Genomic DNA, 12,292 nt, shown 5'->3' with positions numbered 1-12,292 from the left:
TGGACTATGTAGCTGACTCTAACTTGGTTTTATTGGTTTGGCCAGCGGTGCAGCAGAGTTCAGTTTTGTCCTGTGTACAGAATGGGACATAACGGGTAACCTATTATTGACTGGTTAACATGCTTCCTAATTTGTCTATGTATTCCTAACTCAATATAATGTGTGATTCTTGCAGGTACCTTAGTGTGTTGGCTTTATTATACTGTCAAAGGTTTATAAGTCCTCTTTATACTTGAACTTGTTTAACTTTTGTTGCAACCATATCTTACTACTACTGTTATTGCTCTTTTTCTCAAGCTCCCATGGGAGGTAACTAGTATCATACTAGCTGATCTAGTTGATTCATACATTGAGTAAGAGAAACACTTAATTTCTAATTTCAGGAATCAATTTGGTTTCCATCTCACTGACCATTGCTAAATGAAGTAGATGATGGAGTTGTTCATTTGGTAGAGCGCAACCAGAGGAGAAAGTGAGTAAATGCTATTATATTTATTTTAGGGGTGGTGATTTCAAGTTACTGTGTAAAAATCATGTTATGTTAAAGATGTGTGTTCCAGATTTGGGAAAGTTGTCGAAGGAGAGATAAAAAAATGCCAAGACATAGCCCAAGAAACAGGGATTGTAGTGGATCTAGTGTGTACTTTGGCTGCTTGGGAAATGGCAACTCAGCTAAGTAAGGATAAGGAGGAGGAAGGTGCAGAAGTGGTAATGCTTCGTTCAGGGGGAACTCTTGGCATGTTTGGCTTAGCATAGAGGTACGAAGCTTACTCAATACTGTCAAACGTAGATAATTATGCTCTCTAAATGTTGCTGAACACTGGTTTTGTGTCCTGGATATTTAACCCTTAATATTTTGTTTGTTTGCTTGTTACTGTCAACTACAAACACCATGCATAGGAAAGGGCCAAAGGATTAGCAATCATGCTCTTCTAGAAATGGGAAAGGGCTGTAAGTTATTAGGCTATTCATCTGGTAGGATGTTCCCAGTATTGGTTATGATGCTATTTGCAGCATAGCTAAATGCTGTACGAATCTGAAGAAACATTCATATTTTGTCTGATTTTGCTAATTGAGTTATATAATCTTTGAGGATGATAAATAGGACTATTAACTGGACAGTAGAGTTCTTTGTATCTCCTTTCATATTTCAATAATGGGAAATGAATGATAAAAATGGAACAAAATAAACTCTTCGTCTTCATTTAGTAGGGAGATCTTCAGATTAGTATACAGATGCTGATATAATCATCTTCAACACCAGACATTGGTGGAGTCACCAAAATACTTTTAGAAAGGGTTAGCTTCTAACTTTTTTTAGTTATGAGATGTTGATATATGAATGCCAATGAGTTATGTTATAAAAAAATTGATTGTCTGTATATGCAGGAAAGATTATTACCAAGAAGGAAGTCATGTTTATAATGAATTAAACGTTTTAGAGGCATTTCGAAAAGCTTCAACTGCATGGGCTAGATGGGTTAATCATAACATAACCTAGTGGAGTATTTGGTCTTTTTCAGAGGACATTCTGCTTCGCATTTCAGGTTAAACGATTCACATGTTATTTTTCCATCAAAGCAATGTTCTTACTAGTTTTCTAAATTGATGCAGATGTGTATGATTAAGTTTCATGTTTTCTTTCGTGATTTATTGTTTCTTGTGAGAAAGTTATTTACATCTCATTGCTTTGACATTCTGCAGCAGTGGGCAATGGAATTTGGATGGGGAGTGCGGCAGTGAGGTTGAGCCAATCAACAATGCTACATATTTAAGGCAATATCCACCTGAAATGTTGGTGCTAGAGAAAGTATTAAGAGGGATGAAGACTCATGTGACGTATCTAAATGTCACACAAATGACAGATTACCTGACTGAGGTATGACCAATTTTGAGAGCTTGAACTTTGATTCATGTAGAATTGACTATGAAGGATTGGCTAATTTAATAGGTCAGTTTTTGTGTTGCCTCTGTTTCAAACTTTAATTGACTATGTAGAATTGACTATTGATTAAAATGGAAATAAGATTATGATCAATATTTCTCATGGTATTCACTCATCAGCCGTGTACAACTTTTGCGTCCAGTCGATGATGCTACCATGGTTATCTCACATGTGATATGGTAATTATGGTTCCTGTAAATCTCTCTGGCTAAAGTTCTACAAGTCGAGTCAGTATTCGTCTTACTTACTTCCTTTGAAGTGTTATTATTTGTTTGTGGGCTGTGGATAGTGCCAATTTCGTTTTTTGTCTCAAAACCATGTTATCTCGTAGATATGTTATCTCGTGTCGTGTCAGTCTAGTTGTCTCTTTAAATCATGTATTCGTGTTAGAAGTTGCCACCCCTAGGGGTTACATTTTTTCCCCGTCTTACTCGTGTCATTGCATTTCAGAGCTGAAGAGCATTTACCAGTACTCTAAGGCAAGCACTGATATACAAGGTATGATCAAGTACACTTCTAAATGAGAAGCAGATATGTACTCTACCTTTCGACCTTTACCGAGAACTCAACTTACTTTCCGATATATGATTTTCGCATAGGGTCTTGGATTCTCTATGCCTTCCTTTGCACACGTTTCCTTAATTCTTGCTCCAGATCGGAGTAAATTGTCAAAACGACATGGTGCAACTTCTGTTGGTCAGGTAACTCTCTGTTCTATTGCTTATCTTTGGTATAGGTAATTTCTAAGTATAATTACTCGACTATTAGCAAACACTGCCGTTCCACTATTGCGACTGCATTCCTGATAAATGGCCTAATGATGGCTGAACAGGGGGATAGAGAAAGATGAGGATTAAACAATTGCGATTGCATTCCTGATAAATGGCCTAATGATGGCTGAAGGGGGATGGTGTAGTCTATGCTGATGTGATTGCAGTTGATGCAACAACTGTGGATGCATCAAACCATTGTGATGAGGTAGTTGCTGCAAAATATTGTTCAAATGATTGTTCAAATGGTTTGGATGATCTCCATGATATAGGCCTGTATGGTTAACCCATTGGTCAGGTGGCCGGCTATTTCCAGATAGACCAGAAGAAAATTGTGATGCATTTCCACTAAAATGTGGTGATCCATAGCCTGGCAATTGAAGCTGGGGACTTGAAAACAGAGAGAGATTTGGTAATGATATTGCCGTTTGGGGCCCACCGCCATGATATGGAATATTTAGATGACTATGATTTGGTGAAGCCTGAGGAGATTGACCACCAGGGGGAGGATATGAAATATAAGTATTGATGTTGTTGCTGCTCTGGGTATGAAGATGTTCTGTACAAAGATCTTAATTCTGAAAGGCGAGCAGACGAAGAATATGGCTGTGAGGACCACCTTTTGCCATCCAGATCGCGCCTTCAGAAGTATTGTGTTGCTTATGTAATGCATTTGCTCTTTCTTCTTAGTGAATTGAAATGGAACTTTGTTTTATAATTGAATTGTATTCTTATAATTAATAAGCAGAATATTATTATACAATGTAAATATTTTATCATGATAAAATCTTTAATGAGGGGTTTTTGAATCATTATAAAAGATTTAATGAGAAGATTTTTAATTATTATATAAAAAATTAATGAGAATATTTCTAATTATTATAAATAATTTAATGAGAAGAGTTTTTATTATTATAAAAAATTCTAATGGGGATAATTAATCTCATTATATATGGTGATAATGAGAAGACAGTTTATTCTCATAATTACTTTTAGTAACGGACCCCTGTAATGAAGGGAGCCATGAGAGTAATAATTCTCGTTAAAAACTCTTTTATGAGAATATTTGGACTTTTAATAATAATTTTTCTTCTCATTAAAAGCCTCTTTTTTTGTAGTGAAGAGACGTCTCGCTTATATATGTGGTTATGGATTGATACTTAAGGGGAGAAACTCGAGGATGGATACAATGTTTTAAGTTCATTTGGATTATGTTTTCGGTTATGATTGATTTTGATATAAGGTTTTACGTTTGATTAAATACGAGTTGGTTTAATGAAACACTTATTTGATTACCATATTTTATAAGGTTTTGAACTCAAGAATGAATACAAGATTATATATATTTTTGGATTTTGGTTTAATCCTTTGACTATATTATGACTTTACGTTTTGAGTATATTTTATAAGGTTTTGATTAAATCCCTTTATAAATGTATATATGTAACTATGTTAAATAAAGTTGGTTTTTATAGCTAATAGTTTCTTACTGAGATTTTTGTCTCACCCTTTTCAAATGTTTTAATGTTTTTAGGTGAGAAAGTACAGGATATTGAGAAGGTTACCGATCGTTTAGGCGGAGTTTGGAAGTTGGCTGCTTATTATGAGAATTATGGTTAGAACTTTGGTAGTTCAATTGTAATATAATGATATTTGAGTTAAATTGGAGACTCTTAAGTATTGATTATGATCTTTCTATTTCATGCCCGATGCCGATTGAGGTCATCTAGGGTCGGGTGTGACAATACTTGCTTTAGACTTTTTTTTTATGACATATGATGCCAAAAACAATTATTTTTTGGCAGTTTCAAGATATGAACACCATACTTATTTTAGACATTTTTTATATATTTTTATATCAAGCACATTAAATGCTATGGGTTTTTTTTGAAGAAATGATATGGTTTTTAAATTCAATTACTAACAATTTGAAATACTTGAAAAATGCTAAAAAAAATGCAAGAATGTATGAAAGAATTATTTAATAAAAAATATAGTAAAAGTTTTATATTTTTTTCCAAACAATATGTATTCTTAAATCATACCATCTACATTAAATATTAAACTATTTTAAACTCAATTAATAAAAAAATGAATAAAAAATGTGTTTTTAAACATTTTTCTTTGTTATGGAATAATTGTTCACACGGTTTGAAAAACATGTTATTAGGTTTTGCAAAGGTGAAAAAACTTAATGAAATTTTTTAATGTGTTTAGAAAAAGGTACTTCTTAGGTTCCTAAAAATTTATTAGGTTTTGTAAATTACATAAAATATAGGCTTAATAAGTATCCAGCCTCTTAAACTTGTAACTTTTTTTCACCTGGCCCACTCAACTTAGGGGACAACCTCTCAACCCCCTTAACTCTCCAAAAACATCACATACAACCCCTTAAACTTGCAACTTTTTTTCACCTGACTCCCTCAACTTAGGGGACAACCTCTCAACCCTTTCAACTCTCTAAAAACATCACATATAGCCCCTTAATGGAATAAGTTGGGATTGCACTCATTAGAAAGCGCGTGAAGGTTGGCTTTAGAAACTTAAACGGTAAAAAAATCCCCTTTCTTCTTAAATCCCTAACGTTCTTCTCCTCATAAATCCTTCATCTTTTCCGATTCCTTTGATTCACCTCTTTTCTGTCTCCGATCGGTCTCCGATTCAAGTTCAATAGTAAGTATCATCTCCTTCATCTCCTTTATTCCTCCTCTACCTTCTTCTTTTTATTCTTCTCCTTCTTCTTCTGGTTTGCCTCTTTCTTCTTATGAGATAATTCTTTTTTCTTTTGACAATTAGGTTAGGGCTTGTGTTGTTCTTGAAACCGATTTCAGGGTGGGTACTCATGAATCATGTTTTTGTGGTGAATATGTTGTACTTAAGGTTTCGTGGAAACCTGCAAATCAAGGAAGAAGACTCTACGGATGTCCAAATTATGGGGTAATTTACTGGATTTACATGGAAAAATTTAAGAAAAAAATGACATGTGGCATTGGTGTGGTCAACAGTCAAGCGCGTTTTCTACACGGGTCAATATTTTGACCGGATATAGGTGTGTAAGGGGCTGTATGTGATATTTTTGGAGAGTTAAGGGGGTTGAGAGGTTGTCCCCTAAGTTGAGGGGGCCAAATGAAAAAAAGTTACAAGTTTAAGGGGTTGTATGTGATGTTTTTGGAGAGTTAAGGGGGTTGAGAGGTTGTCCCCTAAGTTGAGGAGGCTAGGTGAAAAAAAAGTTACAAGTTTAAGGGGTTGGATGTCTATTAAGCTTAAAATATATGATGTAAGTTTTGTCAAATCATATCTATAAATTAAGTGACAACTTTTATTATTACAATTATGAATAAATTGAAATTAAAAATATAAACAAATATATTAAAAACAATTAAATAGTTTCTCATTAAAAAATATCAAAAGTATTATGCATTCTTGGGATTATACATATATTGTTTAATTAATTGTAATAATGATAAATATTTAAAAAAAAAAATACTAAATGAAACAAATATATATTGCTTATAAAAAATATGTGATGGATTTCAAAGTGTTACATACAATAAATTTTGAGTTTCTTTTTATTATTTTTTGTATTTCCTATACACAACTAAATTATTAAATTATATCATTTAAATTGTAACTTTATTCAAAATCTATTATCAATAAGTTGCAAATTTTTAAAAAAAAAAACTTTAAATAACATTAAATACATATTTTCTTCTTAATTCAATGATTACTAAATTATTTAAAAATTGTATTGTGAGTTGAAAAACAAAAAAAAAATGTTCCAAATAAAATGCTTATTGAATTTGAAATTTTTATTTTATACTTTCATTTTTATTTATTTTTCTATGTTCATAAATAATTTTGTTCTCAAATTAAAAAAATCAAATGATTAAATGATATCTTTTTTATAATTCGATTTTTAAGAAATTTAAAAAGTAAAAAAAACTAAAAAAAAGCAACACCGTATGAATGTAAAACTAACAAAAAAAATTATTTTTTGAATTATTTATTTATCAATTATATACTATTTAATTATCTGCACCATTTATAATTTCTTAATTCATATTAAATGTTAATTTTTTTTATTTGTATGATTGAAAAAAAGTGCTTGCTTTAAAAAAAATTAAATTCAATTATTAAATATATACCTGTTTAAATACAATCCACATTAAATATCAAACTATTTTAAATTCAATAATTAAAGGAACTACATCATCGACGTTAGAACAGAAATTCCCAAACATTTGGTTTTCGCAATATAAACATGAAAAGACAATAATTTTATAAAAAAAAATGGTGCAGTGAATTGGGGCACATATGCAAATCTGGTAATAATATTTTTTCATATAAAACAGAAAAACCAAAATAGAGAAGGAATGAAAATTCCAAAACTTTCAATCATTGTTTCTAACCTGATCCTAGCTTGAAATATTCTTTATTGTTTATTCTTTATTCTTATCTGAAAATAAGGGATATTATCGAGGCCTAAATAGGACCTTTCTTTTAACGTTAAGCTTATATTGATGCTATTTTGTACGTGGAGCTAAATTGATACTTCACTAAAAAACGCATCTTTTTTAATAGAATTTCATTTTCTAGCTCACCTGGTTCTGGTTGTACAGCTACTTCCTCAACGGAGCTGCGCATTTATGTCTGCATTTCCAAGCAGGCTTGCATTGTTTTTCTCAGCTCATACATTTCCCGCTGAATTTTTTCATTCATCAGGTTAACATCCTGTAATAAAAATAAAATAAAAGAAAAAGGCATCAGATTTATAAACTATACAATAATGTGAACTATATTTAAGACTGTAAATGAAGATTAAGAGGTTACATCATACTTCTATTTGATGTTCATAATTAAGAGAATTTCCTGCTGCAAGGAAGGAAGCCATCGGAAAACGATACCCAGTAAATCAAAACAAACATCAAATCAGAGTTACTACTGCATCTTCTTCTTCATTTATAGATTTCGATTGAAAGCTATTTGAAAGTAAGCTGCAACAGACAAAAATGAAATCAGGAAAAAAAACCATACATGAACCATAAATACCCGTTCTTCTAATATGAGCAACCCATGACAGTAATAAAAACCTCTAAATTTAGCAACTGCCTAAACAGAAGAAAATGAAATCAGAAAGTAAGCTGACGAAAATGAAATCAGGAAAAAAAACCATACATGAACCACAAATACTAGTTCTTCGAATATGTGCAATCTGAATATGAGCAACCGATGACAGTAATAAAAACCTCTAAATTTAGTAACTGCCTAAACAGAAAGTTCATTGAAAATGAATGTTGTCTAAATAAATGTTGGGTTGTCTAACGCCTAGATAATGAATTGGGGCACATATGCAAATCCGGTAATAATATTTTTTCATACAAAACAAAAAAACGAAAATAGAGAAGAAACGAAAATTCCAAAACTTTCAATCATTGTTTCTAACCTGATCCTAGCTTGAAATATTCTTTATTCTTTATTCTTACCTTAAAATAAGGGATATTATGGAGGCCTAAGTTGGACCTTTTTTTAACGTTAAGCCTATATTGGTGCTATTTTGTACGTGAAGCCTAAATTGATACGTAGACCTATTTTGGTACCTTATCCTAAAAATTAATAAATTTTACGATTTGATAATAGAATTAAAGAACAATCTCTTTAATTTGAGAAAAAACATCTGATTTAATAAAACACATAACTGTCCTAAATAACTCTGTAACCTTATTCATCAATCAAATTGACAATCCTAAAACCTTTTAGAGTAAAAATTGCATATTCAACATTATATGACCCATGCATGCTTTACTTCAGGAAAAATTATGAAATTTACCTATAACAGCAACTGTAATCTGAGGAGAAAACTTACTGTTGAGAGGAAAGAGGCGATCCGAAAATGATGCCTGATACAACAACGAATTTAACATTGATTTAGAGCGGCTTTTTTGACCTCTTTATTTATAAAATCTTATGAAATGACATGGGAAAGTAATCTGAAACTGAAGAAGCTAGACGAATTTAACATCGAATCAACATTACAGCTTAAACAGGAGTGTTAATCGATACTGAAACAAATAAATTAAGATGCATATGAACTTCAAAAAGTGCAAAACAATAAAAAACGAAAGCACCAGATTTGAAAGTTGCAAGAAAAAATCAAAACCTTCAATTCTCTTCCCTACTAACTAAAATGAGAAATTTCCATAATTCATAACCTGATTGACTAAATTCCCCAAATATCTCACCCAAATCCAAAAGCATGAACACATGTTGCTCCTATTATCCATGACATGATTTTACAAATATAAATAAAACTTTCATCATATTTTCCAGTAGCCTCCCTGTAATTTAAGCATATTTTAATACAAATTTAGCATGTAACACATAAAGGCTTCAATTTGACTCTAAGAAAAGAAAAAAAGTGCTCATAGATCTGTGTATTTCAACCTTTGAAATGGTTCTATTTTCACTATTTATAAGAAAATACATGCTAAATATCATTAATCAAAAAACTAAATAAACATATCTGGAAAAGAAAAGAAAAGTGAAAAGCAATGAAAATTAGAGCTACATAAAACCATACCTGAACCGTACTTAGATACCCGTTCTTGGAGTCGCAGTTTCTTGGAGACGAAGAAAAGGATTGAAGGCTGAAAATCGAAGGATCATAATACATGAGCATTTGAAGGATTAAGAGTGTAATGATATGGATTTAAATGATAGCAACTGTCTAAACAAAAGGGTTCATCGAAAATCATATATGAAGCCCGACATAGAGAGAGAAAGACAACTCTTGAACCTAGAAACCACTCGAAAAAATAACAGCAAAGAAAACTTATTGTTGAGAGGAAAGAGGCGATCCGAAAATGATGCCTGATATAACAACGAATTTCCATCGATTTAGAGCGGCTTCTTTGACCTCTTTATTTATAAAATCTTATGAAATGACATGGGAAAGTAATCTGAAACTGAAGAAGCTAGACGAATTTAACATCAAATCAGTGTTACAGCTTAAACAGGAGGGTTAAATACTGAAACAAATAAATTAAGATGCATATGAACTTCAAAAAGTGTAAAACAATAAAAAACGAAAGCATCAGATTTGAAAGTTGCAAGAAAAAATCAAAACCTTCAATTCTCTTCCCTACTAACTAAAATGAGAAATTTCCATAATTCATAACCTGATTGACTAAATTCCCCAAATATCTCACCCAAATCCAAAAGCATGAATACATGTTGCTCCTATTATCCATGACATGATTTTACAAATATAAATAAAACTTTCATCATATTTTCCAGTAGCCTCCCTGTAATTTAAGCATATTTTAACACAAATTTAGCATGTAACACATAAAGGCTTCAATTTGACTCTAAGAAAAGAAACAAAGAGCTCATAGATCTGTGTATTTCAACCTTTGAAATGGTTCTATTTTCACTATTTATAAGAAAATATATGCTAAATATCATTAATCAAAAAACTAAATAAACATATCTGGAAAAAAAAGAAAAGTGAAAAGCAATGAAAATTAGAGCTACATAAAACCATACCTGAACCGAGTCGTAGGTTCTTGGAGTCGAAGAAAAGGATTGAAGGCGGGCTAGAATCTAAAAATTGAAGGATCATAATACATAAGCATTTGAAGGATTAAGAGTGTAATGATATGGATTTAAATGATAGCAACTGTCTAAACAAAAGGTTCATCGAAACTCATATACGAAGCCCGACATAGAGAGGGAAAGATAACTCTTGAACCTAGAAACCACTGGAAAAAATAACAGCAACTGTAGGAGAAAACTTACTGTTGAGAGGAAAGGGGCAATCCGAAAATGATGTATCGGTTGCAAAAAGGGGAAAAGCGATATGAGAGACCCGACAGTTTAGGGAGGGAAGAAGATAAGAGAAGCAACTGGAAAATGATAGGGAAGGAGTGGCGTAAAGAGAATGCAACCCTACCAAGGCCTAATTTAGTGAAAGGGATTTTAAAAACGATGTCGTTTTAGATAGATGAGGAGCAGTTTTCCAGAAACTCCAGGAGCATCATAGGGAATCAATTAGAAAACTTACTGAAAAGACAATAAAACCAGCTGATGATGGAAAAAATTATAAGGGCTCAATTGGAAAATTTAGAAAAAGATGTCCAAAAGATAATAAAACCAGCTAAATAGAAAACAGGGTGAGGATTGTAAGGGTTCAATTGGAAAAAATTGACAAAAAGGTTCCAATTTCACTATTGAGAACATTCAACTTTAAAGTATTAAATAGATTAAGAAATTCTGATTAATGCAATCTTTTAATTTTTGGTAAATGATTAAATCCCTCACGTATTTCATATTTATAGTCAACTCTCTATTTTTATCTGAACTATTTTTCTATTTTTCAAAAATACATTTTTGTTTTTTTCATTTTTATCAGCAGCATATTAAAAACAACTAGCTATAAATTATATTAAGAATATTGATATAAATAGTAATTAGAGAACAATTTTCATTAGAAAAATGAGTGAAAACACTTGAAAACAATAATAAAAATACTGTTTACAAAATATATATTTAATGAAAGAGTTAAAAATATATTTTGAATGATAAATTTGTGACCCATCTAACCATATATTTTATATATGAAATAAATTGAATATAAAATAGTGGGAAATGCACATACTTAGGTCTATTTGGCTACTTATTGTTTGTTGTTCCTGTTTGTTGGTTACAACTCCTGTTTACTGGTTGCTGTTTCTGTTTACTGAAAGGCTGCTTTTCAAAAAAGCAGAGATTCTCTGCTTTTGTAAAAAACTGCTTTTCAACGGTAAAAGGCAAACAGGAGGAGTCTAACCAAACATAAAAAATGCTACCTTTCAAATGGAAAAGACAAACATGAGGTGAGAAGTTGGTAAACAAACACCCACTTATATACTTTAGCCAAGTGCCCTTAAACATACAAGCAATTAAATGACCAGGCTGCAAGTCTATGTTTTAGGAGTTTTATACCTTATCGGGGTGTTTGTTAGATGGGATAAAGACACGAGATAGGGATAAAAAAATTGAGACGAGTTATCCCATGTTTGTTTTAGAGATAAGTTAGGGAAATAAGAGTGGGATATGACTCTTATCCCTCAAATCTTATACCCAAGAGGGAGGTGGGATAAACTCCTGCGATTTTAATAGGATGGAAAAGTCTATCTCTTATCCCTCAAATTAATGTTATATAGTTTAAATAAGGTTAAAATAGTAAAATGTATTATTTTATATCTATCCATATCCAACATACCAAACATTGAATAATAATTCTCGATTATCATATTTTATCCTTATCCCAACCATTTATTCTTATGTCTATCCCAACCTTTATCCCTATCCCTATCCCAATAGTATACTAAGCGACCGTATTTGCTTTAAATATTGGGGACAATTACAAAACTAGCACCTTTTAAGGTGCTAGTTTTCTTTTCTAACTCCTTTTGAAAAACTCACCAAAACTAACACATTTCATTAACAAAATTCCAACATTGCCCTCATCTCTAACTCTAACACTCCGCTCCCCGCTCTTTAACATTCAAACTTCCATCTCTCTAGCCTAACACCCCGC

The 12,292-nt window shown here is 31.7% G+C and overlaps 1 long non-coding RNA gene across 1 annotated transcript; it reads right to left on the bottom strand.

Annotated features, from left to right (window-relative positions):
* Positions 1-7,582: 7,582 nt before the first annotated feature.
* Positions 7,583-10,625, bottom strand: LOC136210989 (uncharacterized). Its single transcript, XR_010678269.1, has 5 exons — positions 10,510-10,625; positions 10,258-10,314; positions 9,293-9,359; positions 8,543-8,612; positions 7,583-7,709 (listed from the first exon to the last, which is right to left on the bottom strand). It is a non-coding gene; the product is annotated as an uncharacterized lncRNA (long non-coding RNA).
* Positions 10,626-12,292: the final 1,667 nt, after the last annotated feature.

This window comes from Euphorbia lathyris, chromosome 1 (genome assembly GCF_963576675.1).
Source record: "Euphorbia lathyris chromosome 1, ddEupLath1.1, whole genome shotgun sequence".
Lineage (NCBI taxonomy): Eukaryota > Viridiplantae > Streptophyta > Magnoliopsida > Malpighiales > Euphorbiaceae > Euphorbia > Euphorbia lathyris.
The sequence above is the reverse complement of the archived record's forward strand: the minus strand, read 5'-3'. Positions and strand labels throughout refer to the sequence as shown.